This window comes from Gymnoscopelus microlampas (genome assembly GCF_963454915.1).
Source record: "Gymnoscopelus microlampas genome assembly, chromosome: 16".
In the NCBI taxonomy this organism is placed as follows: Eukaryota; Metazoa; Chordata; class Actinopteri; order Myctophiformes; family Myctophidae; genus Gymnoscopelus; species Gymnoscopelus microlampas.
In genome coordinates, this window is record NC_139953.1 from 20,268,350 (window position 1) to 20,293,351 (window position 25,002).

Genomic DNA, 25,002 nt, shown 5'->3' on the forward strand with positions numbered 1-25,002 from the left:
CACTCAATTAAGTTCCAACCCATCTCAAGTGTTTTTTCCCCCTAAATTGAATCAAGCCCTGTTTGTCTAGCCTTTTCTTGTTGAGTGGAACATTTAGTGTTGTTCTATAAGGCTGAGTGCGGCCTGAAAGCCCGCCGTAATCACATCATGTTGGAGAGATCTTTGTGTGTTCGGTCAGATGGAGAGAGGCAGAGAATAAAAGGGTAGAAAAGTGATGGAGGGAAAATGGATGACAAAGAGAGAGGGGTTAGAGCTGGAGGGCGGAGGCAAAAGGGTCAGAAAGGGAGACGAGGAGGTAGAAATGGGAGGCTTGACTCCAAAGAGAGACGAGGGGAGGTGTGATAAGAGAGGGAGGTGAAGAGAGGTGGAATGGGAGAGTCACAGGAGCGAGCGAAAGACAAAGCACAGAGCTGGTACAGCAGGTGTGTACCGCTATTTTTTAATTATCTTCAGAAATCCACCTCATTGACCTTATTTACTTTTTGCTCTTACATCATACTCAGGCCAGGGGTTGGGAAACCCCACCTGGTGGTCAATATGGGTCAGATTCATGCTTTAAGTCATACCGCCAAAACGTAGCCCAGCAGCATCGCCCCACAAAAGAATCCTTTTTTCAAAAGTGTGTGTGTGTGTGTAAGTGCATGCCTGCCCGTGTGCCGACCCCCCCCCCCCCCCCTGATAATTGAAAGGGGTCTAAGGACACATTTGAGGAGGGTATGGGCCGCGCCCCCATCGCCCTGGCAACAACGAGCCCCTGGCAGATAGCAACCACATCACCGTAGCAACCCTGGGTCGGGGGTCACTGGTTAGGGCCCCCGTGAATACCCCACCGATCCCTCGCCACACCCCCCCCCCCCCTCTCTGTCCTGGCGGCTTTTTGATTGGACAATGCCTTGTGTGGGCTCCGCACACGTGCAGTGAGGCGGCACAGACGTTTGCCGTGTGTGGAGGGATGCGTGTGGGTGTGTGTTAGAGAGTGTGTGTGTGTGAGCATAATGTGTCAGTGTCAGCAGCAATACACTGAATGATGTGTGTGTTTTGAAGTGATGTTCACAGCACCAGTGTTGTGTGTTGTTTGGGACAAACTGTGTACCATGATAGCTGCAGTGTTGGTACATGTGTAGTCCAGGGCACGGGGGCAGGGTGGATGGCATCATGCCTGTAAACGGAATCAGGATTTGGGTTCGAAAGCACAGGAAGAATTCCCCCTATGCAGCAGGTATGTGTGCATTTTCCTCAGTGCAAGGGTGTCATTTTGCAAAAGCCTCAATATTGCTAATGTGACAATACAACTGGTGTTGTTTATAGAAGATATCACAAGATATTTGTGACATATTTTAGATATTAAAGGTAGGGTAAGTGATATTTTTTGGTTAAAACAAAAAGTATTTTGTTAAAAGGTTAGAATACTATATTCTGATAGTAATCATTGCTATAGAGTGTTTGTTCAGTAACAGGAGTCTCCCCGTCTCTCCAGCTCTTTAATAAACAGAAAATACATTTTTCGGTAGGTGTCAAAATCTCAGCCAATCAGGAGAAAGTACCCATTTTTAAGCTTAATTTGTATAGTGTTCCAGTTCCAATTTTGCATGCTCATTTCTTAGTGTCATCACTTCCAATTTCACTTGTTTAATCTGTATCCTGATTGAGTTCTCTGTCCTGGTTGGATAAAATTGGAAATGAAACTGAAACTGAAACGAAAATGCATTTTCTGTTTAATAAAGAGGTGGAGAGACAAGGAGACTCCTAATACTGAACAAACACTCTATAGCAATGAGTACTATCAGAATATAGACCTATTTAACACGTATTTTAACCAACGCAAATCACTTACCCTACCTTTAATTTCACTCAGCTACAACAGTCTAATAAGTTCAGAACATTCTATCACCTTACTGTAATGCAGTCACTAAAAATAAAATATTTAGCCTAGTAAGATTTATAATAATATGATCTAAAATCCTCATGTCGTATTATGCATGTTGCTCTCATCATGTGTAAAGATGCTTTTACAACTCCAGCTCAAAATGAATACAACCTCAAACAGAGTGGGTGAGAATTGTATGACATGAAGCTGAGGCAAGAATAGCCGAGCTGAGACACACTGTTTAAAAATAGAGACAAATGTGTGAACTTTGTAAAAGGTGAAAAACTGAGAGTGAGACAGACTAAGACTTGAGGTGGGTGGATACGTAGTGTTGTGGAGGCTTTGACGTCGTCTTGCTTTGATTCGGCTGCTGGCTTGTCGTAAAGTGAAGCACAGCCCGACAGGAAGCTGGTTAACAGACTGGTAGTCAGTGGAAGTGATAAAAGTGAATGGATTTGCAGGAGTTGCAGTCAGAGCAACATTAATCTACCGTATGACCTGTCACTGCAGGTAAAGTGCTGTTTTCTGTTGTTTAGCCGTTTTGTTGGTGCACTTTCTATTCTTGTATTGATATACATTTACTGCTTACTAATAGGCTATTATATTTTGTATAGATTGAATGCTGTTTACCAATCTATATTGGTGGTTTAACTGATTGCTTTGAAGAGGAAGGTTTAGTGAGAAATGGTCTCTTGAGCTTTGCAAACAAACGGTTAACAATGTTCTTGAGTCTGGGGAGGCCAGATGGGTCATTTTGTGTCTGTTTCTCCATAGCTGTTTCTGATGGCCTTTTGTAGCTTGTTGTAACTTAAATGTTGTTGTATACTAGGCTATTAGCCTACTTAAAAGTACTTAGTTTTCAAATTAATAATTTTGTAATGGGACGTGGAGGACTTTATTTATTTAATTTGCAACGGTATTGGCCATGTAAGTGCTGTAGAAAAGGAAGGCTTGTGTGAATAGCCTACAGTACAATGGAGCAGATTATATGCATGACTAAAATTGGATAAAAAATAAAATTGCAATATATCGCCTTGCTGAAAATATAGCCATGCCTGACTTTGTGTATGTGTCAAAAGTAAAACACGTACACAGCAAAATCCAGAGTGTCAAATTAAATCTCATTGTGTAAAAATTAACCAGATTCTTAGCAATATTCAGCCCTACTGACAATAATTTGTGTGTGTGCGAACACGTCACGCACGTCCACATGCTGTTGGAAGCGTACAGCTCCTTTGTAGCAGATGAGGACAGATACAAATGATCTGAACGGGCCAGTATTCATTCTCTGTCTCTGTCTCTGTCTCTGTCTCTGTCTCTGTCTCTCTCTCTGTCTCTGTCTCTGTCTCTGTGTCTCTCTCTGTGTCTCTCTGTGTGTCTCTCTCTCTCTCACACCACATGGACAAGGTGTGACTCTGTTTATTGGCAGTGCAACAACAGTATTCATCAACACATTTCCCACTCACTGTTTCACACTTTCCCTTTCCTCTCTCAACACTCATGTAACCCCCCCCCCCCTGCCCACACGCACACGCACGCACACACACACACAACCACAACCACACATGTGTCCATGCTTCATCTGACGATCTCTGACGATTTCATTACCATGTTTATTTTTCTTTCTACATTATTTTACTTCTCACTTTGTTTGCTTCAGTGTGGACTCTCCCTCTGTCATGATTTATGTAATGGGATGCTCCCCCCATCCCATTCTCTCCCTCCCTATAGTCTCTCCCTCTATCTCTCTCTATCTCTCTTTCTTACTCACCTTCTCTGTCGTTTATTCCCCCTGACCCTCACACTCCCTTCCTTGCCCTCTCCCTCATTTCTTACACCCCCCCTCCTCCTCCCCTCTTTTGTCTGTCTCTCCTCTCTAAATCAGTGTTAATCTGAGTGCTGACGCCAGGTTGTATGGTTCTGTAGGGATTATGAGTTTGAGCATAGTCGTTAAAGGTTTTATGGTGATAAACTGCTGTGCACATGCATGTGTATGTATGCAAACACCCACACACTAGCACTAACATCTCTGCTGGCTTGCCAAAGAATATGTGCATCGTCTAATGAGGAAAGCCAAAGTGTGCATGCGTACACACACACACACACACACACACACACACACACACACACACACACACACACACACACACACACACACACACACACACACACACACACACACACTCCCTCAATACTTGTCCACAGACTCACTCCATTGTGATCGCTGGTGTTTAATCCATCCATCACAGATTAAATACATCTCACTCTGCCAGCAAATGGACTCTTTTCTCCCCCAGACCCCCACACAGACATTCATTACTGTACAGTAACCATCAAAACTTATCTACAGTATCAGTATCAGTATTTCCTTTCCTCGGACCTCCTTTCATGGCTTTGTCTAGACACAGTGCGATAAACTTATGACACATGCAAGTATCTATTCAAAGCAAGCCTCAACACAATTCTATATAATGTATACTGGTGGTATTATACCCTAATAATAAACTATATACTATAGATTGTTATTGACTTCATCTCTCTGTGGACTGTTGATGAAGATATATTGGTGCTGACAGATTGTCTGATTAAATCTCTCTGGTGATTTGGTTTGAAGCAGAAAGCCAAAACCTCTCTTAAATGTGACCGGTAGTATTGAACGGTACATTCCAGCACTCTAACCGTTGCCCTGCTCTGCTCTTCTCTCCACATGGCTTCGTTTGGGACTTGACCTTCACCTGAACTTTACACGAACCCCCGCCTGTGACCCTGTCCACACAACTCCTGTCCACACATAGGTAAGTGCTTGTCTTTGACTCTCGCTTCGCCCTCTTGTGACTAATGTCTATTGATTTAAAACAGAACATTTATTTATCTCAACATTGCAATAGTTAGTCTCACACAACACCGCGCCTCCCTCCCGTCTCCTTCATACTAATATCACAATTTAGAATTGTGACCCTGCAGCTACAGTCAGGGTGGGTGTCGGACCAGGAAGTCGAGCTCATTTCCTGGATGTCAGAGCAGAATGATGGGCCTCAAGCCCTTGGTGAACAGTGTAGAGGCCCAGCACTTGTGATTTATATATCAGTGATATGTAGAGAGCCAGGGAGCCGCAGGGAGTGTGCGCAGGAATTTTGTCAAATGAGGGGGAGTGCTGTCTATGGAGGAGGTCCATTTTTTTGGGGGGTGTGCGAGTACGTCTGTGGGGGTGTGTCTGTGTACACTAAAGCGTGACTGGCCTGAGGGGCACGCTCCAGGGACCGGTTGAAATGGTGCCTGGAAGTGTGTGCCATCATTAACCTCAAGTGATTACTCACGCAGACCCTACTGGCTCCCTCCCATTTGATATACTGTACTCCTCATGTATACAGTATACACAACAGTGTCGGTAAGCAGTGCCAGCCGCCTCAGCAAGTGACTCTGTGTGTATGTGCATATGTACTCCATGTAGCATGAACACCTACACAACTGATTACAACACAAACAGAACAGCACAGCGCACACAGGTCGGCACCACACACACACACACACACACACACACACACACACACACACACACACAGACACAGACACAGACACACAGACACACACACACACACACAAACGGAGCTCCTTATAAAAGCATGCACACACACATACGCACACGCATAATAATAATGTTACTCAATAAAATGAACTCAACAAAGGCACCGCTTAATTCACACTGTTTGTGATTATTGTTATTTTCCCCACTCTGTTTAAAATCAGCGCTCAGGATCTTGCGGTGTATATGCACAAACACAAGAGTGCACAGTGCACACACCCACACATGCATACTGTATGCCCAGCCCATGAAGCCACACTCATGGACTTAGAACTCCTGCGATATCTACTCACAGAAACTAGAGCTCCGATGCAACTCTCACCTCGGCCTCAAGTCTTTTCACACAGAGATGCCGACCTGACCCATCTCATTCCTACTCACAATGGCCTTTTCTCTCTGGCACTTTAGATGGACCTAATGTATGAAATCTCTTCGGGATAGACAGTTCAGACCTGGCCTCTTGCTTATTTTTACACGCTTCACGTTTCACTGAGGGTTAAGCCCTTTTAAATAAAAAAAATAGGCATGCTGCTGTCCTGCTTTGTTTTGAGACCATAGGGAAGTGAGGGAATTTGAGTTAAAAAAGCAAAACAAAACAAAAAAAACAGCAAGGAAGGTTTTGGCGGAATTCATTTTGAGGCCAGCGGAGTACTTGTGGATCCATAAGCAGCAGAGTTAACCACAACACAATGTCTTGGGTTCAGTGCTGTTAACCCATTAAAACCTGAGGCCGATTTTACAAATGCCTTCTAAATCCTAACCTAATCCTTGTTTTTTGAAAAATATTTTTTCTTTTTTTCTCAAAGACTTGCACAAATGTTCGCGATTTTTCAAAAAATAGCAGATCTACAAGTTCATAGCTGCGCTATGAGCTTGTATATCTGCTATTTTTTAATAGCCAAAGAAATCTAAAATGACACATGCTTTTCCCGGTCTTAGTGGGTTAAAACCAGGAAAGCACTGTCATTTTAGAAGGAAAAAAACGTTGTGCCGCGCTGCAAGCTTGTACATCTGCTGTTGTTGAACATTTTTGAAAAATCTTGAAAGGGTTTGAAAATCTTGAATAATTTTGAATTATTTAACACAAATCTTCTCTTCTGGGGGTCCCTGGCACAAAACATTCTCAGATCGGGTCCGCCAAATGCATATCATTTTGGGGGTCCTTGGCACGAAAAAGGTTTGAGAACTACTGATTTAGAAGGCATTTGTAGAATCGGCCTCAGGTCTTAATGGGTTAAAAGTCATCATCAGTAGAGCAGCAGTGGCCCTAGAGTTCAGTTGAGCTCAGCTTGGTTTATAGTTGGTCACTTCATCTGGAATTCAGTCCAGTATGGAAAACAGTCCAAAAGGTTTGTTAACACTGTGATTTAGGGGTAAATAACCCATGGAAGAATGTCCTGTAGCATTTTTACTGAAACCCTGAGTGTGTGTGTGTGTGTGTGTGTGTGTGTGTGTGTGTGTGTGTGTGTGTGTGTGTGTGTGTGTGTGTGTGTGTGTGTGTGTGTGTGTGTGTGTGTGTGTGTGTGTGTGTGTGTGTGTGTGTGTGTGTGTGTGTGTGTGTGTGTGTGTGTGTGTCGTCTTGCTTTCCTGTACATATCTCTTTGTCTACAATGCGCAAAGAGGAGAGATTTTATCAGAGATTTATATCTGCTGAGAATATGCACTGGTTTATGTGTAGGTGTACATGTTGGACTGTTATGCCTGGTTTACGCACCATGTGCACACTGAAAATAGCAGATCTACACACTCATTACAGGTCGCAATTAGGGTTGTCCGATATTGGCTTTTTTACCGATAACCGATATACCGATATTGTCCAACTCTTAATTACCGATACCGATATCAACCGATACCGATATATGCGGGGATTATTGTCATTAGGGTAAGCTCAAATTTCATATCACACACACCATATACAGTAAGAACTCCTGTAACTTATTTATAAAGCAAACATTTTTTTTTTTTTTTTCAAAAACCGATACCGATATTTTCCCGATATCAATTTTTATGCTAATATCGGCCGATAATATCGGGAGGCCGATAATATCGGACATCCCTAGTCGCAATGCAACGCATTATGAGCTTGTAGATCTGGTATTTTCAGTGCACGATACTGGCGTGCAACTAAGTATAAATCAGGCATTAGGGCCCCCTTGGGCCGTTTTACCTATGAAATGAGGTCAGTGTGTGTGTGTGTGTGTGTGTGTGTGTGTGAGAGAGTGAGAGTGAGAGTGAGTGAGAGAGCCTCAGGCTGTACTCCAACTCATCATCTCTGAAGTTATTAATTCTCATAGTTTCACATAATTTTATGAGCCTTTGGGTGAGAAATAGAATAGATGTGCTCTCTCTCTCTCTCTCTCTCCCGCTCCCCCCCCCCCCCCACCCTCTCTCTCTCTTTCTCTCTCTCTCTGGCTCTCTCTCTCTCTCTCTCTGGCTCTCTCTATTGAGTAACACCTGCCTGACTTTGAATGATGTCACAGGGATCCAGTGCACAACAAACAATCACTCCATTAATAATTGACAAATCTCAATTAACCTTCTGCTATTAGTGCTCATTGTCCTCAGAGTAGCCGGGTAACTTTATACTAGCAGACTAACCCAGGGGCTACAGCCAAACTGTCATTGAACTTTTACCTACCTGCCTACACTGATCATGTTGACAAGCATGTGATCGGCCCTTTAAAGAGCCTTACCCTAAAAGACATTAATACTGTTTAATATTATATTATGGTTTATTCTTCAAGAGATTGACATGAGTGTGATGAATTGTTTAGTGTCTATGATATCTCAACATAGTTAAAAAATAGTAATACAATTAGAATGCATGTTGAACACAAGTTTGTCAGCAAAGAAAACCTTCAAGCTCAATTCTTAACAGTTCAGTAACAAATTGCAAGCCAAAAATACCTTCAGTTCATTAATATCCATACTGTAGGTGGCTGTATCAGATAGAGGAATTCACTCTGAAACCACAGGTGACTCCCTGACCGTCCCTGCTGACTGAAATTAGTTCCCCATCAGGACCGTGTCTGCTGGGGCTCCTCCCTGCTCTGCTGTCACCCTCTTAGCTTTTCCCATTCTGTCTCGATTGGTTCTGCGCGTAACTGTTACTGTAGTACCAATTTTTCAGAAGGTGGCATATCCATTTCCTGTTGGCTCAGCAGCAGGTTTCAACTGAAACACACCACACCTTCACATGTGTTTCCAGACAGTTCAAATCTTCTTCTTTTTTTTGACAAATCTCTTTTATTGATTTTAGGCAGAAAACAAAGACAGTGAATGAATGATAGTGTTAAATAAGCATAACAACAACAAAAAACAAAAACAAGACAAATACATAAGACAATCAGACAAGTGATACTATATAGTTGCAACCAAGACAATAGAGAACAAGAAATCACATGAAAAAAAACAACAACACACGCATCTCACATTCAACCCAGGACAAGGAAGGGGGGGGGGGGTTGACAAGATTGGGGGGGGGAGGGGAGACAGTTCAAATCTGCTAGAGAACCAATCAAACAAAGCTATTATAAAATGAACTGGAACTGGAACTACAGTTATGCAGGGAGCCTATAAAGCAAACAAATACTAATCGGAGTGGACAGTGCACACTCTCCTCTTAAGTGCAACCAGTTTTCAGGTGCCAATATTTTTGCAAGGGCCGGCTAATGTCCTTCCAGACTGGTTCTTTAAAGATAGCATGTGACGGTGTCACTGTGAACTCCAGACGAGTGGCTGGCAGTGATCGTGATGGAGCAAGTGCATTGTCTGCTCTGCACAGATAACTGTGTTTACCCTGTCGGCCCACAGAGCCCCTCTCCACCCCGCACTTAACACACTGGGAGTTGGTGTTTAGGAGCATGGTCTACTGGCCTTATGACTGCTTTTTGTTAGGTCCCTAAAGATGGTGGACGTTACACTGGACGATGTATTATAGTGGTTAGAAAATGGTGTCGTCTACTCTGTCTCCATGCATGCAACAGACTTCAAAGGAGGGTTAAAAAAATACATACTAGAGTTTACCTCAGTGTCCACAGAATGTACAGCAAGGCCTATTAAGGGTTCTTTTTTGTCATCTCTCTTTCACTCCCGTCTTTCTCAATCGTTTCTCATCAAAAATCCTGGCGTCTGTCTTGACCTCTGTTTTTATCAGTGGCTTAGTGGGGATTTCGGTCGGTATGCTGTTCTGTGCATGTGTGTGTTGCCAGTTGACATATTATATCTCTGTGCTCTTGTGCAGGAGACCGGCGGTTCATCTTCTGCTTGCTGAATTGTTTTTGGCAGGCAACCCGTTGGTTAGGATGATGCAGCCAAACCTTAATACTGAAGGGTTTTCCCTGGCTTTCATAGAGGATTATGTGGTAACATCACCCGTGTGGTGTTTTATTCGATTTGTATTATAGTTTTTTTGCACAAGCACGGCCTGTTGATACTGCGAGGAACACATTTAGAGGCCTTTGAGAATGGGAAGGCACTAGTGGAATTTGCACCAAATATCTCAATACCAAAAAAGATATATTACTCACTACATAGGCGTACTTAGTGTGGGTTTAAATCCCTACTTAGGTGGGGTGTCTAAGAGTTTAGCAAGTAGGCTGGCAAAGCCTGATCCTGGCGCTGTAAGTATTTTTTGTGAGATGCAGAGATTGAGAACCAGAGTTTATAGACACAGACCAGGGATCATGGCTGGCGGCAGGCCAATGCAGAGCTGATGTGGAAGGTAGACTTATGACTGACTTATGACTTTAGCCCTTTGTTGTCTGCTCACTAGAGGAGCCAGTCACTTGATTGGGATTTAAGCGAGCAGTATGCATGCCTAGAGTGTGCATGCCTGCACCAGTAGTGGACACACACACACACACACACACACACACACACACACATACACATACACACACGCACACACACACACACACACACACACACACACACACACACACACACACACACACACACACACACACACACACACACACACACACACACACACACACACACACACACACACACACACACACACACACACACAGATGCATGCACGCACGCACACACACACACACACACACACACACAGACACGCTCACAGATACACACACTCAGCCATACAAACAGACACAAATACTTGCAGCAGCTGCACATTGAGAAACACACACATACACAAAAACAGATATAACACAGAACCACATTCACAGACACAGATAGACAAATACATGCGCGCAACCGCGCACACACACTGAGAGGGAAAATCCCCTGTCGCGGTGCACGGTGGGTGGGTGGGCGGGTGGGCCGGGCCAGTGGCCTTTGGCTTTGAGACAGAGGTGGGCAGAGAGTTTATGTTCCAGCCCCCTTCAACATACAGACACAAAGGAAGGCTGTGTTTGAGAAAAGAGAGGAGGCACTGGAAGAAGAGGAGGGAGTGAGGACCTTAAACGAGGCCACTAGGTGAGGAAGGGGAGGAGTTGGGGACAGGAGCGTTGAAACCGAATCCTAGGAGCATTCGTTCCACCTTTAAATGAACAAAGGGAAATAAGTTTAAAAAAACAAAACACAAACAAAAGGGAAAATGAGCGTGAGGGACATGGATGGGGGGGGGGGGTGGCTGGAAAGCCATGCGGAGAGAAAGAGAGGGATGGAAAGAGAACGAGTCGTGGAGAGAGAGAAAGAGTGTAGATGACGGGAGGGAGACAGACAGATGGAGAGAGAACAGAGAGAGAGAGAGAAACGGAGGGCAGCCAGATGGAACTATCCACTCAAACTTCTGACAGCCCGTGGGAGGAAAGTCTATGGGAGAGGCTATTTTTGATGGGTGGTGTGCATGAGCGTGTTGGTGCATCTGTGTTCCTGTTTGTGTAAAGACTAGTGTGTGTGTGTGTGTGTGTGTGTGTGTGTGTGTGTGTGTGTGTGTGTGTGTGTGTGTGGACATCCAAATGATATGCTTAATGATACCACAATGAATATGAAATTCCCCTTTGTTTACATGTGTGAGTGTGTATGCACCAGCATGTCTGAAAGGGAGTTTATTAGAGAGTGTACAGTATATGCCACTCAGAAAGTCTACAGTATGTAGAGCTGTCTGTTAAATGGCAAATGGTCTGCATTTCTATTGTGACTTTATCCAAAGCGCTTTACAATGTGAATTACATTCACCCACATTATTTCCCACACATTCACACAGCAACAACAACCACCTGCTCATCAAGATTCAGTGTTAGACTTAAAGGTAACAGTGTCTTGCTCAAGGACGCTTTGACGTGAAGCCAAACTGGGAACCTTCTGCCTCCCAGACAGCCACTCTCTACACACTGAGTCACTGCCACTGTTTTTTGTCTGTATTTTGATTGTGTGCGTGCGTGCGTGCATGCATGTGCCCCCATTGAACCGTGTCTTGTCTGTAATGTGGCCTGTAAGCAGCCAGTAGAGGTGCTGGCTGTCAGGAAAAAAATAAAATATACATGTCATCAACAAATACAAACACTATGTACAAACACTATGTACAAAAGAGATGGGAAGATTACATTTGCCTCCCCTTGTGGTCTCCTTTTCAAGCCAATTTTGAAAGAAACCAGTGTGTTAATACAGTATCACTGTGTCAAAGATTACTGTTCCGTAGGAGCCAGGAGATGATCTAAGAAGGTGTGTGTGTGTGTGTGTGTGTGTGTGTGTGTCAGACGGCTCACAGCTGTAGAGGGCACAACGCCAGCCCCACGTCAGCCCCCTATTGTCACGGTAACGGTCGGCCTGCTGTCTGCTTAATCAGCATAATAGACTGTCATTCCGTCTTTCGCTATCTCTATCTTTCTACCCCCTCTCTCTCCCTCTCTCGCTTCCTCACACATATGTGACAGTTTGCCCTCTCTCTTTCCTTTCCTTCTCGCTCTTTATTTCTCTCCCTCTCTCTTCCATTACAGTCTCATCTGAGACAATTTGCAGTCTTTTTCTCTGTCTCTGTCTCTCTCTCTCTCTCTCTCTGTATCTATAAATCAGTGTTAATGGGTATGCAGAGTATTGCCAGGTCATGTTTTTCTAGAAGAGTGGGCACACACACACACACACACACACACACACACACACACACACACACACACACACACACACACACACACACAGTTCTGTTGTGTTAGGACAGCGGTAGGGACAAATGCCGGACGAGTGGGTTTGGCAGAATCAGGGCCACACACACGCATGTTGTGCAAGTTGGTGGTGTTTTAGTGGGAAATGGGAAAGTCAGTGTTGGGGCCACACACACACACACACACACACACACACACACACACACACACACACACGCATAGGTTGCTGCTACTGCTGTTTCACACATCCTGGCTTTTATTGCACTTTCCTCTCGCTGTACTTCACTTGTATGCTCGTTAAAACGCTTTTATATGTAAACACATGGTTCTGAACAGCGACACCCCACAGTACGCTTTCAACTTTTATTAATACGACTTACAACACACACTCTTCTTTCATCAGGCCCTTCTCTCCTCGATACACCTTCACCTCGCTCTTTTTCGCCCTCCTTCTTATCTCTGTGTCCCGCCAGTCGCTTTGTCACCAGACACACACACACCTGTAGTGAGGGGTCTCCAGAGGGCTGCCTGGTGGGCGGGTTGCCAGATTGAATGCCTGGCAGGTTGCCAGATTGGACCCCTGCCCGCCCCGGCGGGTTGCCAGATTGGCTGTCAGCAGATGAGTGGAACGTGGCTTCCTTGCCTTGTCTGTGTGACTCCTCCCCCTAAGGGACTGTCCCGAGGGAAGACATCTTCATCACAATGATAATAGGACTCCCAACTAAGAAAATATAGCGTTGTTATGCACACACACACTCACAAACGCTGAAACGCGTTACATAAGGACATGTACGTAGTCACGCACACATATACACACACCTACATACACATTGATGTCTGCCAGATTATCTGTATGACACTGACCACAATTAAGACGTCAGATCTTTTGACAGAAAGAACGATGATGTTTGTTTAAAGCTTTTGTTTAAAGAGTTTCAAACAGATTGTGCCCAGAGCCTGTGTGTGTGTGGGAGGTCGGCGTTGAATAGACGCCACTGTGTTTTGTCAGCGGTTGAGGTGAGCAGAGGAAAATGTCCACTTTGTGTTTTCACAGCTCCACGTTAAAGGAAATGACAGCATAAAATATACACACAGAGATTCACACACAGATAGAAGCACACAGACGCACACACAAATAGACACAGACACACATTCATGTGTGTGCGCAAATACACATCTGTGAGATATCAGCCTTGTGTTTGGTATCAAAACATGGAAAAGTGTCTCCAAAGGCTTGAGTCAAGGTCAAAGAGCCTGTGTGTGCGTGCACGTGCGCATGCGGCGTGAGTGAGCATTCTTGGGTATGCACATGCGTAGTAGAATCAAACTCTTGTGTTATGATGGATGCTTTACTGTACCTCAACAGTTGTCTCTGTAACTGCTGATTTCGCACGTGTTTTAAAAGACACATGCATGTTTGTTTATACAGTATACACACACACACACACACACCCAGCTGAGGGCTCCGCTATCTTTGTGACAAAAAAACAAAACAATACAGGTTGAACAACATGCCACAATCCCAAGCCATTGAATTATTCAATCGGTACAAATGACAGGCATCACTGCAGAAACGTGTGTGTACATGCGTCTGTTTTCTTTATGTGTTGGGGCGTAACAGGGCTCTCCCTTTCTGACTCAAAAGTAATGTATAATGTATGACGGTACACATCAGATGTTGCATTCTGTACTCTCACCGGCAGCCGATCATGAGTCATGACTGTCACATCCTCTCCTCTCACCTTTCCTGTCTGGTAGGCCTGGGCGATATGGACAAAGGCTCACAATATTTCTGACCAAATTACCTCGATATCGATATTGTGACGATAATATCGATTTTCGTTTAAACGGTTCAATATTTTTTTATTTTAGTGAGCTCTGCTCTTTTCTCAGTTTAATAAAAAACTGGAAACTGATTAAAACCAGGAAAAGGCAACACCATTGCCATATCATGATATTACAATATGCAAAATCCCAGATGATATCTAGTCTCATATCTCGTTGTAATATTTCCCAGCCCTACTGTCTCTGGAGGAGTTAAAGATCCCTCATCAGCACAAGTCTGTATTTTAATACAAACATTTTAGGGTTAATAATATTAACACATCGGGTGCCAAACACGGTCTGAACCGTGTGTTTACTTAGTGGCGGTTCCGAAGCTTCGGTGCCGTTCACGGTCTGAACCGTGATTTCAGTCTTTTTGTTTTTTTCGCTTTTCTCCGCGCGGGCGGGGCTAGAGCAGCTCTGGGAGCACCCATTGTAATCCTGTGAAGGAAGTGCCAGATCGCTCACCGGAAACACTTTTTTCCCCCCATCCGTTTCCTGTCTATTTCCTACTTTGAAACGCCTATATCTCCGAATCTGTTTCCTGTGGGCAAAGACGGTCATGCGCGATCCGCGATTCCCCCCCCCCGTTGTAACTCCGAGGGGAATGTTATGGTTCCAGGCAGTAGCCAGGCTCATGGCAGAACATGAATCGATGCTTTTTTTTGCGTGGATTTGCTTGTAACGCACGGATTTGCTTGTAAACAGCAAAGCGCAGTCAATGGGGAGAATTCTGGCACCAACGGTAAGTTGTTATAAAAAACGCTGGCACCCGATGTGTTAATAAGAATACATATTTAATTGCAACCTTTTATGATGAATGTTATGTATCTCAAAGGGCTTTTTCACATCAGCCATTTTGACGGGTAAACACAGCTGAAGGTAATAACATTAATTGTGGGTATGTTTAATATATGTGTTATTGTCCTCTACAGACACAGAAGCACCTAAATAAAACACCCACAATTATTACCATCAGCTGCATTTACCTGTCAAAATGTCTACTGTGAAAAGGGCCACTTACAGATACGAATGGTCAGTATAATGAAATGGAGACGTTGAATAAAGTCTCAGTGAACAGGAACACTCCTTTCTTCAAACTTTGAAACTAGAGAACCAAGAACAACACAGGAAATTAACTTTTTCTTCCACTGGCCTTAGAGGCTGAATGTTTTCCCCGGTAATTTACCAGCTAACTTTTAAGTATTATCCAGCCATTTTCTTTTATTTATTTATTTCAGAATGGAAAACTAATTCCAAACAATAGCGTTTGACATGCCGGAAGTAGGCTACACACATTTGCTGAGAAAGTGGAGGAAGTAAGAACACACCGTTGTATTAAATCCATGTTGTGCATGGAAAGGGGTGTGTGCGCGTGTGTGTGTGTGCACATGCACACCTCCTGTACATCTTGCCACAGACAGGTCTGTTGGTGTAACTCCTCAGCCATGACTGATCAGGAATGCACTGTGTTGACCACACCCTCTCTCCCCTAGAACCACTGGACACAGGCCTGAGTCCTGGGTCTCTCACTCTCTCTCACTCTCTCACCCCCTCCCTCTCTCTATTTCCCTCTCTTTTTTGCTTTGGTCAAGCACGCTGTCTGTATGTGTGTGTATGTACGTGCGTGCGTGTGTGTGTCTTAAAGCCCTGCTCATATTACAAAAGTTCATTTGTCTTGTAAACCATAGCACCACTCCTTCTTCAAACTCTTATTCTTCTCATGCAATGGTATTGCTTATTCTCCTAACACACTCCCTGTCTCTGCCTTATCATTCTCTCACTTTTTCTCTCTTCATCTCTCTACACAGTATATATACTATATACGTGTCTACAGTATATGTCTCTCCCTCAACCGTCTCTCTCTCTCTCTCTATTTGGTCAGCCTGACTAACAGAGACAAGGCCTCTCACCTCATAAATCTACCACACGGAGACCAGAGGGAGTCCTTCACATGAACCACACACACACACACACACACACACACACACACACACACACACACACACACACACGGTTCTCTGCTCTTCAAGCTGGACATGGCTGCTTCACAGATGTGACACACAAACGCACACGTGTACACACACACACACACACACACACACACACACACACACACACACACACACACACACACACACACACACACACACACACACACACACAGACATGCACGTCTGACTACAGATGCTGATGTTGTTTTTGTCATTTGTCATGCTGCCTCTATGTGAGTACATGTGTGTGTCTGCTTGACTGGACTTAAGTGTTTCTCTCTGTGGGCACTAAAATCAACATGCTCCATCGCACGTACGCATGCACGCACGCACGCACGATCAGGAGGACTGCTGCTTGATCGATTGATTGATTGATTATATTCATTATGTGGTCCTGTAAAATAAATTAAAATAAATAGTTCAAGAATTACAAAAAACAATATAAAACGCAGCACGTCACATAAACGCATGTTAATACTAAAACACAAAAAACATAAAACAAGTATCCTAAAACAGTTCTAAAATAAAAACAACCATTAAGGCTACAAATTAAATTGCCTCACTAGTCACTAGCCTCTAACCTTTAACATTTAGCTTATTGAGAAGCTGGAGTCAGCTGTTGTCAGGGGTCAGGGGCGAAAGGTCAAAGTTCAACACCTGCTTCACCTTTCCCTTTGTCTATGTGGATTAGCTGCTCCCATTACACACGCACTCTCTTTCAAACACACACACACACACACACACACACACACACACACACACACACACACACACACACACACACACACACACGCCGCCAGAAATAATGGCTCTTAGCTAAGCTTCTCTCAGCTTTTACTACAGAAAAACAGATTTAAGACACACGCACACATGCATGCACACACACATACATGGCTTTACGTTGGAATAATAGAGGTTGTGATAATAGAACTCGTGGACAGAGGAATGAGGGGATTTGTCTTTTGAGCAGAATGAATAGACAGGGGTTGACTCTAGGGCTTTGGACTGGCTTAGTCCCTGTCTAACAAGTCCACTGGACCCTTGTGGCCTTGTGTGTGTTCTAGATGGGGAAGTTCCACAGGAGCCAAAGATAGGCCTTGGATGTTTGAAATAGCTGCGTTTATCCTTGACTAAAGATTGCTATCTTTGTATATATACACTCACACACATACAAACATTCTGTGCCACCTTCTGTTTTCAAGACAGTGTTTATTTACTATAGCCTGATAGCACAATCACGCACACGCACACAATCACACACACACACACGCGCACACACAAACACAATCACACACACCACACCAGAGGCCCTGCGTACAATCTGATTGAAACCATCATTGCCTTTTCTGTCGAACATTCCAGTTCATTTAACATTTGTCATAATGACAGAGAGCTACTTGGGAACTACCAACTGGCTGCTGCTTGTCCCAGTGGAGGGACTCATTTCAGTCCTTTGGTTCCGCCCTGTGGCCAGGAGTAGTCATTACAATCTAACAGACCTGGCCTGAAGAGTATTCAGCATTTTAGTGTTGGCTATGAATAGACTCACTATAATGATTGAAAATAAATGCATTTATTGATAAAGAAAAATTACTTTGAGCCACAATTGTTGAGCCAGTCACCAATCAGTTTGAGGCATCATTTTCTGCCAGTGCCTTACTACCCTTTTAAGCGCGTAGAACAGGCTTAAACACTAGAGGTCGCCCTAGTGTAGCGGTTAGAGCATATGCCTTTCATGGAAGGCTGTGGGTTTGAATCCTAATAGTCGACGTCAGCAAGGGCATGCAGGTCCCTAACACCAAATCAAATGGTTTTAGATCTGAGGCAAGTCTACTGCAGGAGCTGTGTCTGTAGTCTGTCCTGGATGGGAGTCTCCAGGTGTAAAAACAGATGATGATGAGGACAGGCTAAAACTGATTATGAACTGAACTGAACTTGTCCAGTCATTGCTAAAATAATACAACCCTTTAACATTTTGCCATCCTTAAATTGTTCCTGAATCCACATGAAAACTTTGATGCCGCAGCCTTGGAGCTCCCAGGGACCACAGCAGCTGTCTCCCCACCACCAGAGGGCTGTCTGGTGGTCTCTGCCCTGCCTTGCCCTCTGGAGCTCTGAGGTTGCTAGGCACTAATCCTGACGTAGGCAGGGTTTAGTGTGACTCAATTTTTCTTCATCTCTCTCTGTTGTCTGGACCCCTCAGTCTCACAGTGCGTGTGTGTGTGTGTGTGTGTGTGTGTGTGTGTGTGTGTGTGTGTGTGTGTGTGTGTGTGTGTGTGTGTGTGTGTGTGTGTGTGTGTGTGTGTGTGTGTGTGTGTGTGTGTGTGTGTGTGTGTGTGTGTGTGTGTGTGTGTGTGTGTGTGTGTGTGTTGGTCGTAGCTCATCCATTGTAGTGACTCCTCTCATCCCACTTTGACCAGTCACCTTCCCATCCTCAGCAATATCTTCGTAGCAGTCTAGAGTGTATCAGTGCCATTATATGAGCTGCTACCAGCCAACCTTATGGTCTGTTGACCCTTGTGGCCTTATTGGGGCTCAGATGGCTAATTGACTGGCTCACAGTGTTGTACCATACACCCACTCACACACCTACCTACACGCGCGCGCACACATTTGGAGTCCTGACCTAACACCACTACCAACCCCCAACACTGACGGTATACTTGCACTTCCACATCAAATCCCCCTGGGTAATACTGTCAGCGTGAATGAAACATCATCTAACTGAAAACTGTGCAAAGCCTCATGGGAGTCTGCCTGCGTGACCCTGCCAATCACCCTCATATCACCTCCACTCAAGATAGCACGGTGGAATTTATTTTAGTCCTTTGTTCACTTAGCTTTGGCACTTATTCTGACACACACACACGCATAAAGTAGCCCAAAATCAATCGAATCAATCAAAGATTAAAAAGTCTTATCCCCCATTCAGAGATGATGCCCTTACAGAGAGGGAGAGAAAGACCGTAAATAAAAGAAAAGAAGCGGTCAGGCATGGAGATAGGTGAAGGTGAAGGCTTCATAAGCTCTCAGGTTCAGAGAAAGGTCAGGGTTCATGGCTCACAGGGCTGGGGGTCAAACATAGGTCATTCTGTAGGTGACAGCAGCAGATAGTGCTGTCTGTACCGCTGAAGAGAAGTACGTAAGCCCCCGGGCAGAAAGAATACTGCATCACTCACACATCATTAATTCATTTCATGGTGTGATGATGACGCATAAAGCCTAGCTCAGACCAAGTATTTGCGACGAGACGAAACCGTTTTAAGCCCAATGTATGCTATTTTAGGCGTGCGCCTCCGTTGTACGACGGAGCATACGTTTAAGCATTAGAACGTTGCAGAGAAAACACTTAAGATTAAAGACTGGGAAAATCAATGAAACTAGAATTTACTCTCTCTCTCTCGTCCTGCACATCTCCCTGTCTTCAGACCCTTTCCACCATAGACTCGCACAACCTTCTCTCAGCCCTGCCCCACGTCTGCTCTTGTTTTATAGCAACATGGAGCCCTAGATTATATAGAGGCCCTATCCGACTGTGGAACGAGAGAGAGAGACAGAGAGAGAGAGAGACCTGGGTGAAAAAAGAGTGGGAAAATGCAAGCTATAATCTCTGTTTATTAGTTCAGAGCAGGATGGCCAAAACATTTAATTAAAACAGGAGGAACTGCTTACGTTGTTAATGATAAAATGTTCTGCTCACGGAGAGATACACCTCAAAACCTGAGGGTTAATTTTAACGACGCTCTCAGAGTTAAATTAACGCTCAGGATTTTACGGTGAAGGAAAGGGTGGGAAAAATTAATGCATAGGAGGGAGTGGAGTGTGAGAGAGGCCCTCTCACCCCTCCGGTCAAAATTCCACCACCTCCTGTAGGTTTTGGGTGCTTGGTATGTCTTCAAGCCTCAACCCAATATAGAACGAACACACGCACGCACACACACGCACACACGCACGCACACACACACACACACACACACACACACACACACACACACACACACACACACACACACACACACACACACACACACACACACACACTCATCTTCATCATCATCTGTCATGCTTAGAAGAACTGTAGTAAGATATACTCTCCCCTTCCTTTCTCTCCTCTTGCCAACCATGCATTTTAGTGGCGTGCGGAGTACAATTTATCATACACATGCATACAGTACATACAGTTATACACACACACACACACACACACACACACACACACACACACACACACACACACACACACACACACACACACACACACACACACACACACACACACAGTAAAAACCCCATATAACTCCAGCAGTATAAATGCGGGGTGCTGTGAGACTAATAAAAGCCTTCCGCTGTGGCGTTCTTTTAAACCCCTGTATTTAGATAGTTGTGTGAATGTGTTGCAGCTGCGGTCAGCAGAATGTCTAGTTGTACTTACTGTGGACCGAGACTTGGCATTCAACAGCACCCAAGTCCTGACTCCCTGATGTCACAGCCACGCCCCCTGGGTCATAAAGAAATGTTCGCGTTCAAAGATCCCATTTCCTCTTTTAATATCCCTTAATAAGAACTGTTCCAAAAATAAAAAAAATAACGAGACTGGGCATTCTGTCAGGGCGGTGGCTCTGTATAATTTATCATATTTAGTTATATTTGATACAGTCTATGTTTTGTAGGCAGGCTTGTATTTTTGGCCTCTTTGGATAAATTGGTGGGAGTTTTGAATTGGGAAATGTCTTTATGACTTTGATGATGACAGTCAAACCAGACCAGATCCAGAAAATATTACATTTGCGTTATTGCGTCCTTGTACATTGTTATTTGCTGCTTGTTGTGTGTGTGTGTGTGTGTGTGTGTACGGGAAGGGTAAGCCTAACAGCACAACATAAATAAACTCACAGACTGGCACTTAGTCACACACATGCACGCCGACACGCACATGGATAGACGTGAATTTACGGTGTGCTCTGTGTATCAATGACACGCGCTACTCTGTGAAGTCTGATTGGGTTACAGGCAAGCAGACCTCTCTGATGTCATCAGCCCCACCACGTGTCACGCCAACGAGAACAGGCGACATGTCATAGCATGTGTGTTTATGCACCACGGTAAAGTCAGTGTGTGCCGGATGCGACGTGTTTGCCTGTGAGAGTATGTGAATGTTTGTTTACTAGACTTTGATATAGCACCGAAAAGGCCCAGCGAGGTTCCCTTTGTTTTACTGTGAAATTATATGATTACGTTTCAATCCAGCCAGATATAGTACACCACTCAGTAAAACACTAGTTTGCTTCTACTCTACCTGGCGTTTTAGTTGTGGCTGTGTGTGTGCAGTGTACCAGCTGCTCTTCACACTTAAATGGAAACAATGCAATTTCCAACAGTATCTCAAGATATTTGTTGTATGGTTTGGTTAATGTTCCATATATATAAGCTCACAACACGTGTTGCGTTGCGTTATGTGCTTGTTGAGCTGCTATTTTCACCACCAAATGTTCACCTATTATGACATGCCCAGAATAGGGATGCTAGGGTTCAAGTGGTTAAAAGTTTAGCCCAGATGTGATGTCACTGAGGTTCAACCAGTGAATGTGAAAACTACTACAACCCTTACTTGCTGGTTTTTAGTGGCTCTGACTGTCTCCCTATTCCTCTCCTCTCCTCTCCTCTCCTCTCCTCTCCTCTCCTCTCCTCTCCGCTGAGTGTTTCTCAATGCCTGTCCTATACAGCCCCTAAAGGACAACAACATGTTTAGGGTTTTCTGCATATTCCCCTGATGACCCCCGCCCCAACAACATGACACCGCTAAGCTAACCAGGAACACACTCTTCATATTTTGTAGACTACATCGCCTGCGGCGGTTTTTCTGTTTGGCAGATGTTTATTAAATGCTATTGGTGCAATAGCTTTACAAATTAAGGCCCCACCCGTACAAGATTGTTTGGTCTGATATCTGTGAACGCAAAATGACTAACATGTGATGATGATGTGGCTTAATATTCCGGGAAGTTGTTTCTTCTTATCAGTGATCTTGTGGTATACAGTTAAGGGAAATTAAATAACCTCACGGCTCCTATTTTATACCTAAATTACTTTTAGGGTTTATACATTTTGCCCTAAATTCTCCTTCTGGTACTGATAAATATGAATGTTGATAATGTATCTGTTTTTTACGGCCGATAATATCAGTGCACCAATGTGCTGGTGGCGCTAGCAGAACATGAAACTTAATTTAACCCATTTAGACCTGAGGACGATTTTAAAACCTGAGTTTTCTCAAAAAGGTTATATGTTAACTATTCACAAATAGCAGATATACAAGCTCGCAGCGCGGCACTTGGTGCCGCGCTGCGAGCTTGTACATCTGCTATTTTTTAACAAATTTGGAAAAATCTCAACAATGTTGATGAATGAATTTCTTTTTTTTTTTTACATAACAAACCTTTTCAGATGGGGGTCCACAGCCAGATTTTGGGCTTCCTTGACAAAAACAAAGAAGACATGGATGCTTTCCCGGATTGAAGGGTATAAGAACGCATGGCTCTGCAGGTCTTCATGGGTTAAGCATAGGTTTATCAGTTCTCTGTTCTCAGGAGCCAAAGTAAAGGCATCAGCCTCCATTCTGTTAACCATGTCATTGACTGGGACAGATATTAGATGGATCATAATTGATTATTGCCACTTTCATTACTTCTCTGTGTGCAGGTTCAACGGGATAAAAGGAGATAAAGATTTGATGAGCGGAGGTAGGGTGGAGGAGGAGTAACGCTGACCTTTATGGTGACCATTGACCTTCGTCCTCCCCTGGGGTTGGGGGAGGCTTTTTTAAAACCGTTTTTTCTGGAAAGGGGAAATCAATAGACTAAACCGGTTCCTGTCTCTTTGTCTATTTGACACTTCAGTAGATACAGTATCTCTAGTAAGCATTGTGCACCTGACCTGGGAATGAAAATAGATTCTGTCCAAGGTCTTTTAAAAAAGAAGACTTGAGTTTGTAGGACCCATGTTGCAAAGGAGCTCCACTGCTACAGTGATTCATCCATAGAGCACCAAATGGGTTTTCTATATTGGCCTATGTATTTTAACTATTGTCTGTGTTGGTCTGTTTTCATCATATTGGTCGCATCACAGACAGTTATTATTCTCCCAAGTGCTTTTAAAGACCTATTTTCTGGCCACCGTCCAAGGTTTCATCTACCCATGTCTCTTTGTGATTGATCCCTTCATCCCTGACCAGTAGAGTGAGATGCTGGTTAATTATTAACAGACTGTGGCAGTTTGGTTTGGTGTCATGAGTGTGTTGAGTAAGGTCCACACACTGTGTGTGTGTGTGTGTGTGTGTGTGTGTGTGTGTGTGTGTGTGTGTGTGTGTGTGTGTGTGTGTGTGTGTGTGTGTGTGTGTGTGTGTGTGTGTGTGTGTGTGTGTGTGTGTGTGTGTGTGTGTGTGTGTGTGTGTGTGTGTGTGTGTGCGCGCGTGTGTATTTCATTCTGTATATTTTTTGTTTGTGTTGCCTAATTAGTTCACGTTTACAGGTTAAATTGATGGTGTGTTGCATCATGGGATGAAGTACAGTGGGCTTAAGTGGATGAGGTTTAATCAAGGTATACACATCAAATGAAGACAGAAAGGGAAAGGGTAGCGTTGCACTAACACACACACACACACACACACACACACACACACACACACACACACACACACACACACACACACACACACACACACACACACACACACACACTGGTTTATGTGGTTTATTGTCACACCTTAGTGGTCACTGGTCACACACTCCCTCTGCGGTTACACTTTGGTGGGGAAAACTCCACCTCCTTGACATGCTTTGGAACGCCCCATAAGCACTGGATGTTGTTTTTGTCCCCTGTGGTCTGTGGCACTGTAATTGTGTTCCTTACTTCAGCTGTACATTATGAATCAATGTGACAACCACTGTGTCTATATTTCTTGGTGTGATGACACCCATTCTTTCTGTTGACATGCACAGTGTTTCATTATTCATTCATTTATTTATCTCTGACCGAGCAGAGAAATCACAGAAGGGACAACAACAGAAAATGCACGTTCAGTTAAAGTATATTGGACAAACTAGTTTTGCAGCAAGAGGAGGATTACGGCTTTGAAGGCCGTCCCAGTTTATTCTTTTCATTTCACAAAATGACAGATGAACGTTTCTCGAGTGTACTAAGCCCCACCCTGAGGAGTATGGCATAAGTTCTCACACAACAAAAAGTCCTTCCCTCCAAAAACAAGTAGGGAAAAAAACGGCACACAAGAAGCCCTACTTTTTTACAGTCTGCCTATCCTGTTTAGCTGTTCTCAGTGCCTTGGGGTACGCCGTTAACCTTGCAGTGTAACCAGTCTCTTCCAAGTCTTCAGGTAGAATGTCAACAAGTGTCGTAATATGTTAGACCTACATACCGTATATACACAGTAAAGTCCTCAGTGTAAACGTATCCATTCGTAACTCTGAGAGTGTACAAAAATAGAAGCAAATAAAGTTTTATATCAGGGACGGAGGTCCTCCACTTTGTCTCTCTGTCTCTCAGTGCGGGACACACCTGAGGGGGAGAGAATGGGGGTAGAGGAAGAGAGGAAGCAGAGAGATTAGAGGTGGAAAGAAAGATTAGGAAAGGTTAGAAAAGCAGGGA

The 25,002-nt window shown here is 44.0% G+C and overlaps 1 protein-coding gene across 3 annotated transcripts in view; it reads left to right on the top strand.

Annotated features, from left to right (window-relative positions):
• Positions 1-25,002, top strand: part of nhsl1b (NHS-like 1b) — a 126,237-nt gene that overhangs the window by 28,465 nt on the left and 72,770 nt on the right. The window lies entirely within an intron of this gene.